General features: G+C 44.6%; 1 protein-coding gene across 34 annotated transcripts in view; it reads left to right on the top strand.

The window, feature by feature from the left end:
• The window catches only part of NFASC (neurofascin), a 187,997-nt gene that overhangs the window by 39,566 nt on the left and 130,664 nt on the right, over positions 1-17,767 (top strand). The gene's annotated exons all lie outside the window — the stretch shown is intronic.

Here is a 17,767-nt window from a genome sequence, read left to right as displayed (position 1 = left end):
TGTTTTCTGAAAATAATGCTTGAGACCCCTAGAAGGAGGCCTAGTTTTCTGAAACATCTCTCACTCAAAAACTGAGACCCCCTACAAAGACTTCTGAAAATCTAGGCCAGTTGTTTCTCATAGGAGGTGGTGTGTGTGTGTGTGTGTGTGTGTGTGTGTGTGTGTGTGTGTGTGTGAAGCTATAGTGTTGATGAGGCTTTTGTGTTCCTTCTCAAGTTGCCCTGGTGTCTTTCTCCCCTACACGTTCTTTTTCTCCCCTGACTTGTAATTACATGTTGCAGTTCCGATGTTTGAAAGCAGTTCTAAATTATACCTTCCCTGGGTTCCATGCTGAGCAGCTGTAGAGAAGATGCAACAAGAGTCATTAGTCACACTTAATATCTAGCCAGCTAGTTAAAGATGAGTGGGTGAAAAGGGCATAGTACACAGCAACCTTGCCTCTTTCTCAGTAATGACCCATTAGTGTATTATGAACAAATATAAATGGAGGGGAAATAAGAGTGAATCGGCGCTAATATGGAGCTGACCGTACCTCTGGGGTACGGTGAGTATATTTCTACATGTTTTGCTCTGTGGCTAAATTAGCATGAAACTGCACTGAAAATCATTAGCATGAACTGGCTGAAGTATAACTGTTAGCTCTGTATAGGATGACCAGATGTCCTGATTTTTATAGGGACAGTCCCGATTTTGGGGTCTTTTTCTTATATAGGCTCCATTCCCCTCCACATCCCCTGTCCTGATTTTTCACATTTGCTGTCTTGTCACCCTAGCTATTTAATAGACTCCCCAGGAGATGCATTGTGTGCTACAGAGATTTCAAGGGCAGGCAGCATTCACTACAAATCATGTTGGTTTTTCCGTGCCTGTCTCCTCTCTTGAGACACCACTGTAATGAAACTATCTAGCACCTGTTTCATTGGGAACCGAAGGCCTTGATTAGCTTGGACTTGAGAACAGAGTGAGCACAGTCACCTGTAGGGGGACCAGATGTCCCGATTTTATAGGGACAGTCCCAATATTTGGGGCTTTTTCTTATATAGATGTCTATTCCCCCCCCCCCACACACACACACACACACACTCTGTCCCAATTTTTCACCTTTGCTATCTGGTCACCCTAGTCACCTGCTTCTCCTAGGGCTGGAGATCAGCAGCACTGTCCACTCAAAAGAATTCTCTTTCAATTCCCGTCCCTGTTCCTCTCTCTCAAACTACACTCACCCGCAACCCAGCCAGCAGGGGAGGGGAAGTCCAATCGTGAGTGAACAGACATGACTGTTTATACAAGGCCAGATTTACAAAGGTGCGTTGGCACTGAAAATGTGGGTAGGTGCCTGAATACCTTTGTAAACCTGGCCCATAGTCTTATGGTGTATGTACTGGTGTGTTCCTTTTAAGCTACCACAGTGTTGTAACCTGAGAACCCCAGCTGGTAGTGGAGTCTCCTACCCAAGCTGTTAAAGTGTTAGTATGCTGCTGAAGTGGCTCCATTGATTTCAAAGAAACGACTGACTCACGTTTGTAAGATGAGGCCTTAAGTGTTTGTATATTTTTTTTAAATATAAAAAGAGTGAGGGAAGGAATGCAACATGAACGTGTCCTGCTTAGTGCAGGTCTGGGCTCAGGGTGAGCACTGGCTCCATGAGTCAGTCCAAAAACAAGAGAGAACCACAAGATCTACAGTAGAACCTTGGAGTTATGGACACTGGAGTTATGAACTGATCGGTCAACCACTCACCTCATTTGGAACCGGAAATACACAATCAGGCAGCAGCAGAGAGAGAGACCCCCCCCCGCCCGCATCAAAAAGGGGTGAATACCAGTACAGTACTGTATTAAATGTAAACTACCTGTACTAAAAAAAGGGACTTTAAAAAAAAATTGACAAAGTAAGGAAACTGTTTCTTTGCTTGTTTCATTTAAATTAGGGTGGTTAAAAGCAGCATTTTTCTTTTGCTGTATTAAATCAATATTCAGTTATAAACTTTTGAAAACAACCATAATGTTTTGTTCTGAGTTACAAACAGCCTCCATTCCCAAGGTGTTCATAACTCTGAGGTTCTACTGTATCTGCATCCAGCAGTCTCAAAAGAATCCCCTTCATATTAGGAAATTTTAGTTTTGCTTAAATTGTAATGAGAGCTGAATTTAGAGGAATACAAGATGTCTAAGAGCAATGGTAGATGGCTGGTCTGTGCCAACTGCTTTGTGTCCCCACCAGTGTGTATTTTTTCCAACAAGTTTTTAAGTTGAACCGTGGACTGCAATTGGCATGTCAGAATGAAAATTCCAGTAAATGACACCCTTTCCTCTCTTGCAATTAACACCTTTTGCAAAGGGGAAATAAAAGGGAAAGTCTCCCACTTGGCAATTTCCGTGCATTGCTGGGGGCAGAGACACCGCTCTGACTAATTTTTCATGAATAATTTTTGAAGTAGTGTCTGAATTCCACCCCCCGATTTGTTCACAGGGGAATTTCTGTGCATAAATGCTGGTTGCTATGGATACATGGAACGGCCATGGTCCCAGTGGAACAAACCAAACAGCTGAGGATACGGTTACCACAATTGGGGTCTGCGTGTTTTGCCAAGCAAGGTTTGAATGATAACTTTTCAAAAGGGAACTGTAACCATTGCTACAATACGAAATTACTCTGCCTGATTCAGCTATGGCATTGACTGGTGCAACCCTGAATCACTTTAATTATTGTTGCATCCACTTAAGTCAGGACCGGAGCTGGTTCACTGTGTATCACACACATCCCTGTGAAAAGGAAACTCATTTCAGCTTTTGTAGACGCATCCAGGTTACCAGCTGCATATTTTCTTCCCTCCCCCATGAAACCTACAGTCTTGGCTTTAAACACTGATCCCAGTGCTAATATCCCTCTTGCATTTCTCAAGCCACAACAAGACCTTGATAGTGGAAACCTGTTTGGTTTTAGAGTAAATGAGGGACGGATAAAATGCTGCTATGATTTTAATCTTACAGCACGTCTAGTTCACAGTGCTGGTCTTGTTAGCACTAATTGTTCTGCCAGGCGTGTGTGTGTGTGTGTGTGTGTGAGTGTGTGTGTGTGTGAGAGAGAGAGAGAGACTTAGCTGGAAGAATATTTCCAACATGATCTCCATGGCTTCATGTAGGGAGTGTCTCAAAGGTGATTCCTTTTACCTTTCTTGGGTAAAGCTCTTTGGTAGTCTGGTATTAAATGACAGCAGTGTGCAGGTCTCCGGGTGCTAGGCACTGTGTATACATACAGTGAGACAGGTCCTGTCTCAGAGAGTTTACAATCTAAATATACCAGACAAGCAGTGGCAGAGAGGTGAAACGACTTCCAAAATCAAATAGCAGACCAATGACGGCGCCAGATTAGGTCTCCTACTTCCAGTCCAGTGCCTTATCTGACAGGTTATGTTGCTTCAATAGCACACGGTAAGACTGCTGTGTTGCATTGATAAATAGCTTCTCTTTACATGGCACCCTTCATCCCAAAGGATAACACAGACCTTTCCAATCTATGGGCCAAACTGTCACCTGTACAGGTTAGTTCCACCTACAGGACAGGAAACTCCATGAAGCTTATCTCCCAGAGCCTGATTCTGATCTCACACTGGTGCAAATCAGGAGTAAATTGCATTGAAGAAAATGGTTATGCCAGTGTAAAAACACTATGTGAGGCTAGAATTGGGCCCTACCCAAGTATCTGACTGACCATCTCTATGGGGAACTTCCACTTACCTACCTCAAGATAAAGGGCTGAGTCGACCCTTCTGCAGTATCAACCTGGGGCTTCAAAGTGCCTGTGTATTGCAGACTTAGACATCTAAGCCATCCCCTATAAGAATGTAACAAAAAGTTCAGTAGCCATGATGATTTATGTTCCCTTCAAAATGGAAGGGGAGGGAGGAAGACACAAATGCTCATTTAGGAAGCTGATCAGAATTTCAATGCAATAAAAGGCCCTTACACTAACTTCTCTGGGCGCATCCTCACTGCTTCGGTCAGGTTTCTTCTTCAGGAAAAAGGGTAAAGTCCCGAGTCATGTTGAAGGGCACAGTCACCCTCCCTGTATTCTTTTTAGCCCCCATCATCTCACCCCACCAACTTTCCCGCTTCCCAAGTGGTACTGCTTGTCTGCCAGACTGGAGCCTCAACGAGGCTTTCTCTTTGGATTTCACATTGTCAGAAACCTCTTTTGTAAGTAAGAAATCTGTGTCTTTGTCTCATCATTAATGGTTTTTTTTAAGGATACTGGTCTGTCTAAATATTTCAAACAGTCATCAGCTTTTAAAATGCCCTTGCTACAGAGGACAGAAGTTGTAATGGACTGTGAGCTACACACAGTTGGGTAAGAATAACTGTTAGAGGACTAGTAGATCTCTGATAGCTAATGAGGGATACTGGCCAGAACTGAGGTACATTGACAGAGCATTGTACTTAAGGAAGCCATGTCATGCACTTTATGATGAACTGGGTTATCGAGTGCACACTCTCATGCCCAGCACATGCACACTAAACCCAACAACTGGGGAGTTGTTGTCCGGTGGGTAGTGTAGCAAATTTAAGAGCTATAAGATCTGAGTGTATGGTGTTTTTATTTTTATTTTTTATTCCCAACTTTCTACTGATTCTTCCTGTGCAACCTGGAGCCAAGTCACGTCACTGCTCTGTACCTCAGTTTCCACATGTGTAAAATGGGGAGAGGAATATTCTCAAAGGGCTATTGTAAAGCTGAATCTGTAATGTTTGTACAATTTTTTGAGATCCTCAGCTGGAAGAGGCTTGAACGGTGCAAAGTAGGGTTATGAATGTGTCTCGTTCTTGACTGGCTTTGTAAACGGAGAGCAGTGACAAGAATGCAAATATTATGAGAATTGTATGCATTCTTGAGAGGGAATGCGGTTTTTGCAACTGTTAAACATCCAACTGTCACATGACCCATATTTGGAAGCCAGATAAAGGATCCTAAGGTTACTACCTAGAATAGATATTTGTTCACAAGCTAATTGCATGCTTTTAGTCATTTTCAAATAATAGTGTGCCAAATTTTTTCTGCACTGGGACCTGATAGTGATGGGTTTTTTTTATGCACTTTGTCCAAAAGATAATGAGAATTTATAATCTCAGCCGCTAGTAACCAGCCAAAATGCCAGCTGTTTGTAATTTACAAGATCATAAAACCAAATGTTGGTTTTCAAATTAAACAAAAAATATCATGCGTATATTAAGCTGTCTCCAGGGGCCCAATTCTGCCACACTTCTAGTATGTTACTCCACAAGTAGTTCTGTGAAGTTAGTGGAGTTACCCATAGAGTTAGATACTGCTGGTCAGAAGTAAGAGTGCTAGAAACAAAATCCGGTCTTAAACTTGTGTAGCCCTTACTCAATTAGTTCTGTGCCTGTTTACCTTGGAAAATCTGACAATATCCCTGCCAGAGCTGATGGGCGCATGATTGGTGCCTTATTGTACATCTGAAAATCAGGTCTGATTCTAGTCTGCTTGGGCAAACTCCTTGTTGAAATCCCATTATATTAAAACTGAAATCTATTTCCAACCTAATCATTTCAGCAATTTTAAATATTGGAAAAATCTATTGCAAGCATCCGCTCCATAATCAACCCACTGTTTTGTGGGGTAGGTGATTTAAGAGCCCCTGGTACCATTCAACAAGGAATCAATACTCTTTCTACATTGCGATCACTTTAAAAAAGGGATTGCGGGTCTAACATAATGCACAGCCACAGTAATCAAGAAACTGAGCAGCTCCATTATTACTGTGTTATAGAATAACTGTGGCAACTGGCACTTTATGCCATCGCTACAGAAAGCACTAATTAGAGACCGAATTCTGATGTACCTCAAGTCACAGAACACATTTTAGGCCTAATCCTGGAGAGAGGCTGAACAGCTTCTCTGAAAACCTCTGAGCCCTCCACTCCCATTTGAATGATGCGCAGCACGTTGCAGGAGCAGGACCTCTAGTGGTAGCACTTGTCAATTTCCATGATGATTCTTTAGTACAAATTTATAGTGCCTGATTTTTCAAAGGGTGCTGAGCACCTCTAGTTCCCATGGACTAAAATGAGATTTGTAGGTGCTCAGCAGTTCTGAAAATCAGGCCAGTGACCCATGAGGGCAGCTTTATTTCCCTCCATCTTGCTCTTAGTTCCTTGATCTAAGAAACGTCTAAACATCATCTAAGACTCTCCCTAGGAGAAACCTTCAGCTCATCATGACACAAGTCGCTGTGTTTGTCTCTTGCTGGGAGTATGAGCTTATTTCTGTATTATCAGAAAAACATTCTCATGTGCTACATCAGACACATTCTAATCGTGTTAACAAAAGCCCCTTTGTACCAGCTGAGTGGACACACAGAGGACCATGAAGAGGACCATGAAACTCCTGACTTGAAATTAAAGCTTAAAAATTCTAGAACCAAACAGGATATCTATATTGAATGCAGGGACGTAGACAGAGGGGAATCAACTGCAACCCAGAAATGATCAAACTTGTGGCTAGTCCTCTCTTCCTTCCCAGGGGTTTAGAATAGAGCTCTACATAATGTCATACTTGCATTGCCTTGATTTTTTTGTTTTGTTTGTTTTAAAGCTTGTGAGCAGCAAGACCATATTAACAGGGCTGGAAGGCAGAAATGAATTCTCTCCCCTCAGTAGTTTTTACGATGTAGCAAGTGAAGTTGGTGTTCTCCTTCCCCAATTCTCTTTGTTCTTTGAGGGGATTTAATAAACGGGCTGTGAACATAACTGTGGGGAGAAGATGATTTAATGTAGCTGTCTTTTAAATGCATGCTTGACTTATCAAAATTCTTAAGACCTTGAAACACAAACTTTAAGAAGTGCCTAAAAGATTTAGGCTCCCAAATCCCATTGGAAGCCTAACTCCCTTAGGCAGCTTTTGAAAATCCCAGCCTAAATCTGCAAGCATGACAGCTGAAAGCATTGCCCTGGTGCATATACTACTTGGTTAATTTATTAGGGTTCATCAGACATACGGATTAGTGGAATATCTGTTACGAACAGAGGTATGCTGAAAATTGGATAACCTTAAAAAAAAAAAAAAATCAAGGGATTTGCTTATTTTTTTTAAAAAGTGGCCCAAGTCTGTGGCCCAACATTTTGCTTTGTATGCATGTTTGTTGAAAAGAGGACTACCTAAAATGATCTTATTTTGAAACTCAAGTCAACAATTTTGTAGTAAAATTCATTCTAAATAACCATGTGCAATTTTGAAATGTTGCATATTTTTCAATACGAAGACAGTAGTTTTGTGAAGGATTTACAAACAAGACACTTGTGTTGCAAAATAGTGCAAAAAAATAAAAATAAAACCCAACCAAAAACTCAACCTTTTCCAAAAAACTATGAGAAATCATACAGCTTTAATTATGAGTCATGGTGGAACCTGTCCTACATCTGTATATGATTTACTAGTCCTGCTAAAGGTCAAGAATTTGGAAGTTTGAGACCAGAAAAGAGCTTAGTATAGAGTGTACTAAGCTCTTCTGAAAATTTGGCCTGTATTTTGCCTAACTGGGAAGTTGAGTTCTTCCAAGAATTCTGACCAGAAAGGGGAAAATATTGTGTTCAATCTAAACTGCAGGGGAAGTTTTAAGGGAGTCTTTGAAGTGGAATTTGGTCAGGTTGCTAAGACTATTCCGGAGCGATGCGGTGGGAGATTTAATGATCCCCAATGTTTGGGACGTTGGTGTGTATATCTCATCCATATCCGTATATCTCGCAGCATAGTGCCCATTAGCACTGGGTTCAGTACTGACTCAGATGGAGTCACCGCCAATGCTTCTTGCGGTGCTATGACTCATCTCTAATGCACATACTGGCTAGTTGCGTGCCTGTTTACCTTGGAAAATCTGACAATATCCCTGCCAGAGCTGCAGGGCCGCCCAGAGGTTTCAGGGGGCCTGGGGCAAAGCAATTTTGGGGGCCCCTTTCCACAAAAAAAAAGTTGCAATACTATAGAATACTATATTCTCGTGGGGGGTCCCTGCAGGGCCCGGGGCAATTTGCCCCATTTCCCCCCCCACCCCACCCCGGGCGGCCCTGCAGAGCTGATGTGAATTAAAGAAAATTTCGTGAGCTGTCCAGCCCCCTGATGGGAAGCTAGTTAAGAAAGTTTTTAGAAAACTGGAAGTTATACCTCACATAAATTTTGGCACAAGGAGCTCAAGTAACTTGCCATGGGTTAAGAACATAAGAGCAGCCATATTGGGTCAGACCAAAGGTCCATCTAGCCCAGCATCCTGTCTTCTGACAGTGGCCAGTGCCAGGTACCCCAAAGGGAATGAACAGATTCAGTACTTCCTGGGTCCCAATCCTTTCCTCTAACCACTAGACTATGCCACCTCTTCTCAAACACATTTTTAGGGTTTTTTTTTTTTATTATTCATGACTTTGCAACAATGAGTCTTTATGAACCAGAGCTTCATTGTACCCTGTTAGAGTGAGCTGTGGAAAGATGCAACAAACAGGCATTTGGGGTACCCATAAAGCACCTTTTCTTTTGTTATCTTTATCCTACCATGGGCTGTAGTGTAGACCTATAGACTTGTGTTGGCAAAACTTATGTTGCTCAGGCGTGTGAGTATTCCACCCTCCTAGGCGACATAAGTTACACCAACATAAGTGTTCGTGTGCACAGCATGATGTAAATAGGAGAGCTGCTCCTGCTGACATAGCTTATGCTGCTTGCAGAGGTGGGCTTTGTTATGCCGACGGGAGAGCTCTCTTCCGTCGGCGTAGAGCATCTTCCCCAGAGGAGCTGCAGTGGCACGGAGGCATCGGTCCAGCTGCAGCACTGTACATATAGACATATCCTAATGAACTGGCTTTCCTCTGCTTCAGTCCTCGATCTTTAGTGAAGATTTACAGTCAGTGAGGCTTGGGAGGAAAAGTATTCCATGACTTGTGTGCTAACTGCAGCTCGTGGGCCGATGGGAATATTTTACAACCTACAGCAAGAAAAAAAAAGTTTAACTGTTTGAAGTCCAGTTCTTTAACCGAACGGGTGGGGCGGGGGGGATGGACTATGTAACCTGACCTTTAGCAGCACTGACTTCTAGGAAAACTCCCACTAGCAGCATCCGAGTAAGTGCTTCAAACCCCAACACTGGGCTTCTTGTTTGGGAAATTTAATCATCATCCTGCAGCTTGAACCCCTCTCTTCATCCTGGCGTTTCAAAGATCGGTGCAGGCACCAGTGTGTCCACCTCAGGAGCTGCCATTTTGCTCTGGGCTATGTGGGCGCTGCCACAGAGTAACTGGAGGCTTATGTTGGGGTAATTGAGCATGGAATAATTTCTCTTCCAAGCTATCAGAACTGTAGCTCCATCCAGAGAAGCCAGATTTGGGAGACAGACTGTTCGAAGAGAGGACAGTGACTCAAAATGAAGAACACAATAAAAACATATGAGGCTTCAATGATGAGTTCTTTCCTTAATGTGCCCAGGGCAAAGACTTATATAAATCTTGGTTTCAACAGTGGCAGCAGGCAGGGTTGATTGGCACTGCCTACTCTGGTTGGATCAGGTGCATTGTTACTCATCACTGTAAATTGGCTCTGGGACGTGGCACCTGCACATGTCAGTTTCACCCACTCACTTGCACGTCATCAACCTGCATGGCGGTTGATAAGCTCGCATTTCTTTCAAAAACTTACAGGCATACCCAGTGAAATCATAGCAGTGTGAGTGGCGGAGGGGAGGCTGATATATTTGGAGCTAAAACAAGTAATATAATTTGGAATAGGGTACAGATGAGAGAGAAAAACAGAAACCTACACACTGAAATATATTTTCGTAGGTAGTTCAGGTTTTTATTGCTTCCCTAGAAAAAAAGACATTGATAAATTGGAGTGAATGTAAAGTGAGGTGTAAAAATTACAAAAGGCTCAGAACATAAGTATTGAGGGGGCTTTACAATGTAGTGTGTAGACAGATTGTGAGATTCTTACGTTTTTCACACTAGTGTAAATCACAAGTAACTCTGATACTGGTGTAAGTGAAAGTAGAATCTAGTCCAAATCCACTAAGGGTGGGGAGTCTTTCTATTGACTTTAGTGGGTTCAGATCCAGCCCTAAGGGAAGAGCGATGATGTGATGGCAACCAGCATGAATCGAATCCTGAAATCCTAACTGTCTCTGAAGTCAGCGGGCCAAATCTTGAGTGGTGCTGAGTACCATTAACTCCTGTTAACTTGAACAGAGCTGTGGGTGCTCCATATCTCTCAGGTTTTGGGAGCTTTGCCTTAAGGATTGAATAAAAGAAGAGTAAGGAGTTGACCCTGTATAAAGATTTAGGAAGAAATAATACAAAAGGAGTGAATTATTTAGGAGTGGTGTAACGAGGGAATGGCCTGAAGCTACAAGTGAAAACATGAAGTACACAATTGCAACCTTTTGCAGCAAGGCAGTGTGATAGAGCGGGTAGAGTGTCAGATCAGCTACACAACTCCTGGGTTCTAATTCCAGTTCTACCACTAATTTGCTTTAACTTTGCACAGGCCCAGGTTTTCAGAAGTGGCCTCTAAATTTGGCTGCCTTGGTTTCTGAGTGCCCAGCTGGAGACACAATGGGCCTGATCTCTCAGAAGTGCCAAACATCTCCATCTCCACTTGAAGTGAGTGAGAGCATCTCTGAAAATCAGACCTAAGTGTCTAAAGTTGAGCACCCAAAATTAGTCACTTTATAAATAAATAAATTAGGCCTTAGCCTCTCCATACCTCCGTTTCCCCATCTGTAAAACAGGAATAAATGCCTTTTAACTGGGCTATTGTGAGGCTACAGGCCATTTTTGAATTTTAAAAGGCATTGTAGAGCAGCAAAGTTATTTAAACTAAAATTTCCTAACAGCGAGGTCAGTTACACAGTGGAGTAATGTGCTAAGGGAGGATACTGAGGATCTCTTTCTTAGAAGTGTTCAAGAATAGACTAGATCTAAACTCTTTTCCACAAATCCCCTCAACATAATTAGGAGCTATGCATGCCTCTGGCAAGGAAAGCCAGCCCCAGAGAGAGGTAGAATAGAAGAGAGCCCGTGTTGTTAAAGGCCATAGAGTAGTTGATCCAGGACGTCTTACAGCCTTGTCATTTGACTCTACTTAAGTTTTTCATTAATTGTCCCATATTTTTCTTCCTTCTCTGTATTCCAGTGTTGTCTAAAGGTTGCACATCAGATAGCTCAGGGATGAAATGTCAGTTTCAATGTTCCTTTGCATTGTCACTGCTCTTTAAGTGCCTGGGGTTTGAAATTAAATGTCAAAGGGATTTTGTAGCACATGGAAACCAGATGTGCTTGAAGATTGTCTTCGGGAAGGATGGAGCGGTTTAATCATGTACATTGAATTGTCTTAGTGAAATTGACTCACAATGTTACTGGCTAATGCTGAACAGGCCATTATGGTATATAATAGCCTCGCTGTACACAGCTGTGGTTACTGAAACCTCACCTAGCGGGGCTAATGTCTGCCCTGTGTGCTGAAGACAGACATGGCATCTGGCAGCTAGGTACCTCTTGCCAGCTTTCTGTGAAATTACAATGACAACAGCCTGGGGGACCCTCATCTGGACTCTGGCAAAGGGATGGGTATCAGTAAATACAGATCACTTACTAAATCAATAAACAGCGGTCACGTTGCCATCTTGTTGATGACACTTTTTCCTTCCATCTAATTAGAGAGCTCCAAGGCATGTTATCTAAGGAGATGGAAATAGCACACAGGAGAGACACCCCAGAGGTCCAGACATGGGCTTATGGTGCTCTGCCTATAATAGACAAGGGTGACTACCAAACAGATGTTCTCTGTCAGCAGTGACTCGAGAATTTTGATCTGGTCCAAGAGGGAACTGTAGGACTAATACCCACAACTCTTCCTGGGATACCTTTTCCTCTCAGTGATGTCTGTTCCCTGCTCCAAAGAGCTCAGACTGTAAAGACCTGGTTCTGTAAGATGCTGAAGGATCTCTACTTCAGCAGGAGCTGGTGGTAGCTATCCCCTCACATGGTATGCTGCAGAGTCAGACCCAAAGTAAAGACCAGTCAAACAAAAGACTGTTTCAGGAGAGGGAGGATGAGGTAAAGAGCCTGGGAAGCCTGCTTGAGATGGGTCTGAAGGTGCAGAGAAGGACAGGAAGATAGTTCTGGACACTGGGTTTGGGAGCAGCATGATTAATAAGGGTGGAGTGGAGTGAAGTGAAGTGAAAAGACTGAGAAGAACTTAGAGACCAGGGTCGGGAATGGCGGATGCCAAGAGCAAAGATCTGTCTATGGGCATGTGCATAGGCGCCGACACTGTGGGTGCTCCGGGGCTGGAGCACCCATGGAAAACAATAGTGGGTGCTCAGCACTCACTGACAGCCCCATGGATCAGCTCCTTCTCCTCCCCCCAGTGCCTCCCGGCCCTGCCCATCAGCTCCTCCCAGCGCCTCCCACCCTCCGCGATCAGCTGTTCAGTGGCGTGCAGGAGGCACTGAGGGGGGGAGGAGCAGGGGCAGGAAGAGGCAGAATGGGGTGAGAAGAGGTGGGGCAGCGGTGGGAGCTTGGGGAAAGGAGTGGAATGGGGGTGGGGCCTGGGGCGGAGTGGGGGGTCCAGCAGCCCTGGGGAAATCACAAAGTTGGCGCCTCTGGGCATGTGACTGGCAGATCTCTGCCATCTGTGGGTATGTCCGTGTTGGCAGTATTATTAGCATTAGAGGGGAAGGATAGTCACAGGGAAATGATATCTAAGCTCTTCTCTGACCTCTGTGGGACAGTAGTGAGCACCCAGACGACTTAAAGAACTATCTGAATTGGTGTTGGATTCTCCCAGGGTGCCACAGTTAGTGGGTCAGTTTATTGCTAGAACTGTTGGAGACGGGATTTCATGTAGTACTTACGCAGACTGCTACAAAGACCCTGTGGGTTGTCCAGGCTCAAGCTGTGTTGGTCCGAGTTACCGTGCTCTTGAATGTGATAAAAGGTGGAAAACGTATAGACAATGTATAGGGATCAGGAGGTGGCTAGCAACCTGCAAAACATCTTGTTAAAAAAAGAGATTGACACATTGCTGAAGGAATACCTCCTTTCTGGAGATGTATCAGAATCCGAACGTCCAACAGCTCCTGCAGCCTTACGTGTTAAAAGGAAAAAAAATATATTCTGTGTCTAAATGATAAAGTTGTTGAGCACATTGAGTCTAATTTTGGTTGTTGGGTTAGTGTGCAGGTGCTGGGCAGAGTTGGTGGCCTGTGATACCCGAGAGGTCAGACTAGATCTGGTGATTCCTTCAGCCTTAAACTCTGACTCAATGCCATCGCTGCTGGAGCACTCCCATTGCAAAGCCGTATCTGTGGGGCTGCGACTACAATGATGCTCTACTAGCCTGGGCTGGATTTCTGGCAGGCTATCTGACGGTTCTTCGCCATGCATTAAACTGGCCACTCAGTAAAGTCATTCACAGTGGATGGGTCCTGCTGATATCACACTGTGAGGGGCGGCTGGGCCAAACCTGAGTGATGCTGTGACACCGCATGCCAAGTTGCAGTGCCTTGAGCTGGGGCCAGCCCTATGGGACAGGAGCCACCGCTGTGGGCTTGCTCTCCCACCCCTCTGCCTCTCTTTCTCCTCATTCCCCGGGGCTTCCCCTCTCCACCTGGCCAAGGTTTGGGTTATGGTGCCAGGGCAGAGGGTGCTTATATGTTATAGTGAATTGCAAAAAAAGACAAACTGCAGTTGGCAGGTCACCTTAGCAAAAGGTTTGGGACCCACTGGTTTAAATCACCCTCAAGACCAGGTTAGAGATTTTTGTATGTGCATGGATGGAGGGTTAGGCTATAGCACAGGCTAGCTCTGCAGTCAAGCCATAACTGGCGACTCCTGTGATTCTCTGGCTCAGACATATGGATCTCTTTAATGTCACCGCCTTGAGCCTATCCCGGTGCTTGTGCCAATGCATGAGCACGTTGGTGTCTTTCTGCTTGCTGCATTCTGGGTATGACTGATAATTAAATTCTCTGTAGAAAAATGGCATTTAGAATGTCCCAGAATGTGAATTCCTGCAGGGGAGTGAGAAACCACAAATCCTGCTTTGTTCTTTCAGCCCTTCGAGGACAAACAGAAGTATTTTCTGTTGAGACTGTTGATTGTTTTTCTGAGCTTGTCACGGCGGCTGGTGTGACTTTCCTATTTCTGCTCTCTCTTCTTCCTTCCTCAGGGCAGGCTCCTGCTTGCTCCCTTGTACCCATAGGTGACCCCAGACCTTTTCCAATGCACGGGATAGGGAATGAGATGTCTGCAGAGGACAGCCCCACAAGGAGCTTTGTAAGTGCCCATGTGCAACAGGGCTGAGAAAGGCAGAGCAGGAGGGGACCTGGAGCTCCAGTTGGTGTATATTTTATATGTTTGTAAAATAGGTGGATTCCACTCTCATTCTACCCTCCTTCCCATCATAGATCTTAAGTTACAGCTTTAGCAACCCTGAAATGGATCTGCTGCCATTCAGTGGCTTTGGGGGTAAAGAGGCTTCCTTTCACCTTCCCCGTTGTTGCAGAAGTCACCTCTCCTGACTCTGGCTACGGGCACTTGTTGATGGACGGGGGGATGGAAGAGTTGGCCCTCGGAATATTGCCCTCGCACTGCTCAGCTCTCCATTTGGGAAGGGAAGAGGATACACTCATTTATCAAATAGCACTTCCCCTCCCTTTAAGGTATCACTGAGTCCCATTCCCTGACCATATTCTCTCTCTCTCTCTCTCTCTCTCTGAAGAAGGGAAGTAGGATGGAGGCAGTTAAATAGAGCGCAGACTAGGCCACGTAGCCTGCTTAAGCCCTTACAGTCTAATTCAGAGGTCCCTGTTTGGTTTGTAACTGTGACCTGTCTCAGGCAATCTCCCTCAGGAGCAGGTCCACAGTGCAGGTCTCAGATGGGTTATAAGCAGTGTGTTGGGCCTTGAGCTGAGCCATCTGCAGATGGGGTAAATGTCTCCTACATTGATTTTTTTTTTTTCCTTCTTAGTACAACCTAGAAACCTGTCCCTGTGCTCCATACTTGGCTTTCCTAACTTCTCAGCTCAGCACGATCAGTGACACGAGCTTATTTCCAACACAAAACCTTCTGCTGACCTTTTCCTCCTGTCTGGTGGGTTGCCTGCCACTATTGGTTTTTATTCAGCCTGGCTGTAGTTTCCGTCCCATAACACTGCATGTTGATAAGGTGCATGCCTGCTGCACAGAAAGGTTAAAGCATGAATCCTCTGGTGAGGGCCCAGGAACGGGACTATGTTCTTTAAACCGAGTGCAGAGGGGCTGCTTCCTGTTCCAAGGGAAAGATGTTGAGGGATTTGGGCATGTGAGAAGGTGGTGTTTGGGTTTTCACCAACCTCGCCTTCATTGTTACCTGCCTGTTTCGCAAATAAAACGCAGCTGGTGGCTCTTACTACACCCATTGTGCTTAATTCTGCTGTGATACACCAGCGTAACGGGACCAACTCAGCTGACTTCAGTGGAGTTACTCCAGATTCTCACCTATGCAATGGGAATGACTCCTCCAGTGGGGTTAACATGGATTCATACTGATGTAACTGCAAGAGCAGATTTGTCCTCTGGTTTCATTTGTGTTGCCGGAAATTTGACTCCTCCAGTACAGCCAAACATTGTTCTTGGATGTTCTCCCAGATGCATGTGATTTCACAATCGCAAATTGTGGATATAAAAGTTCCTGCGTCCTTCTTTCCCCCCCCAGCATTTTGTTACACAAGTGAGCTCAGCAGCTGGTGATTCTTAGCTGGTAATTACTCAATGGATATTACCTTTTTAGTATGTGCTTGAGTTGGGAAAAGGTGAGGCTTCTAATAGCTCACATTCAGACTCCAGCAGAAGGTATATCTGGTTAGATATAATCCATGAAGGAAGGTGAGACTAAAAACAGATTTTCTTTGAAGACGGTGGTACGTAATTGAGGCTTTACCGCTGGAACTCTTTGCCAGAGGATGTTGTGAAGGCCAAGACTATAACAGGGTTCAAAAAAGAGCTAGATAAGTTCATGGAGGACAGGTCCATCAATGGCTATTAGCCAGGATGGGCAGGGATGGTGTCCCTAGCCTCTGTTTGCCAGAAGCTGGGAATGGGCGACAGGGGATGGATCACTTGATAATTACCTGTTCTGTTCATTCCCTCTGGGGCACCTGGCATTGGGCTATGGCTACACTGGCGCTTTACAACGCTGCAACTTTCTCACTCAGGGGTGTGAAAAAACACCCCCCTGAGCGCAGCAAGTTTCAGCGCTGTAAAGCGCCAGTGTAAACAGTGCCCCAGCCCTGGGAGCCGCGCTCCCAGCACTGTAAGCTAATCCCCTCGGGGAGGTGGAGTACCTGCAGTGCTGGGAAAGCTCTCTCCCAGCGCTGGCACGCGACCACACTCGCACTTCAAAGCACTGCTGCGGGAGCGCTCCCGCGACAGCGCTTTGAAGTTTTGAGTGTAGCCACGGCCATTGGCCACTGTCAGAAGACAGGATGCTGGGCTAGATGGACCATTGGTCTGACCCAGTATGGCTGTTCTTACTGGTTAAGATCATGCTTTTAAATATGTCTGTAACAAAGGCTTCTCTGAGGTCTGTTGATGGTTTGTAGCTTAATGCCATTGTGTGACTGGAATGTGTCTAGAGGCAACTTGTTTTCCTAGCCGTACAAACAGTGGAATGGTGATGCTGTCAAAAAGATGATCAAGTGATATGGTATCTGGAACTACCCCACTGAGCCATAACATCAGTCTCTCTCCCTGTGTGTTCCAGTTTTGGTCATAAGGGCTTTGTGGAGGAACTATTTACACTCTTAACAACTTAGCGAGGAGTCCTCTTGGCTTATTTCTTCCTGGACTTTTAAAAAAAAGTGGCATATGTCATGAGAGCTGAGGGTAAATTCAGTTCTGGGCAATGTGTGTGCAAAGACCACCACCACCCAGGGCAGCAGGAGGAAGTTTGCTTCGTACAGCTGTGGTGTGACCACATCTGGAATATCGCACTCAGTTCTGCGCTTTGGTTTGCAAGAAGAACACTGACCAACTGAAAAGGAGTTGAGAGAAGAACAACAAAATTATCAGGGGACTGAATGGATTGATTTTGAGGGAAGGTTAAAGGAGCAAAATATGTGCATTTTGCCTAAACCATAATTAAATTGATTGGGGGTGAGGGGAGCATGAATTTATATAAATACTTGAAGGGTATTGCGGGAAATGGGATTGTTTAGTTTGGTACAAAGAGGTAAAACAAGGAGGAATGGGAAAGAGGGGAAATTTAGACTGACCGGGAAGGTGGGAAATCCTGGCAGTGAGAAGGATTAGGCTGCGAAGTAGTCTGCTATGGGAAGTACTGGACTCTGCATTGCTTGGGACTTTTACACCTCATCTGGACAAAATACTAATAAATGTACTGTAGGGAACAATCCTAAGGGAGAAGAAGTGCGTTATCTAATTGACAAGACCTATCTATTATATCTGTGATCCCATGATTTAGAGCCCGCCATAGAGGGAGTGGCGCATCACATCTTCTTAAGGTTGCTTTTTTGACGTTTATGTTCTAAGCTCTGTGAAGCAAAGATGCTAATGTTAAATCTTTTTAAGGTTTGTCCATTTTACATGGTTTCTGTTTTGGGGGTCACATTCTGTTCTCAGTTACTCCAGATTTGCATCCCCCATATAACTCCATCCACTCTTTACTGTGTCAAATGCTTGCTGTTTGAGAAACGAATTTTAAAAAAAAA

The sequence above is a fragment of the Trachemys scripta genome, chromosome 4, assembly GCF_013100865.1.
Source record: "Trachemys scripta elegans isolate TJP31775 chromosome 4, CAS_Tse_1.0, whole genome shotgun sequence".
Taxonomy (NCBI): Eukaryota; Metazoa; Chordata; order Testudines; family Emydidae; genus Trachemys; species Trachemys scripta.
The sequence above is the reverse complement of the archived record's forward strand: the minus strand, read 5'-3'. Positions and strand labels throughout refer to the sequence as shown.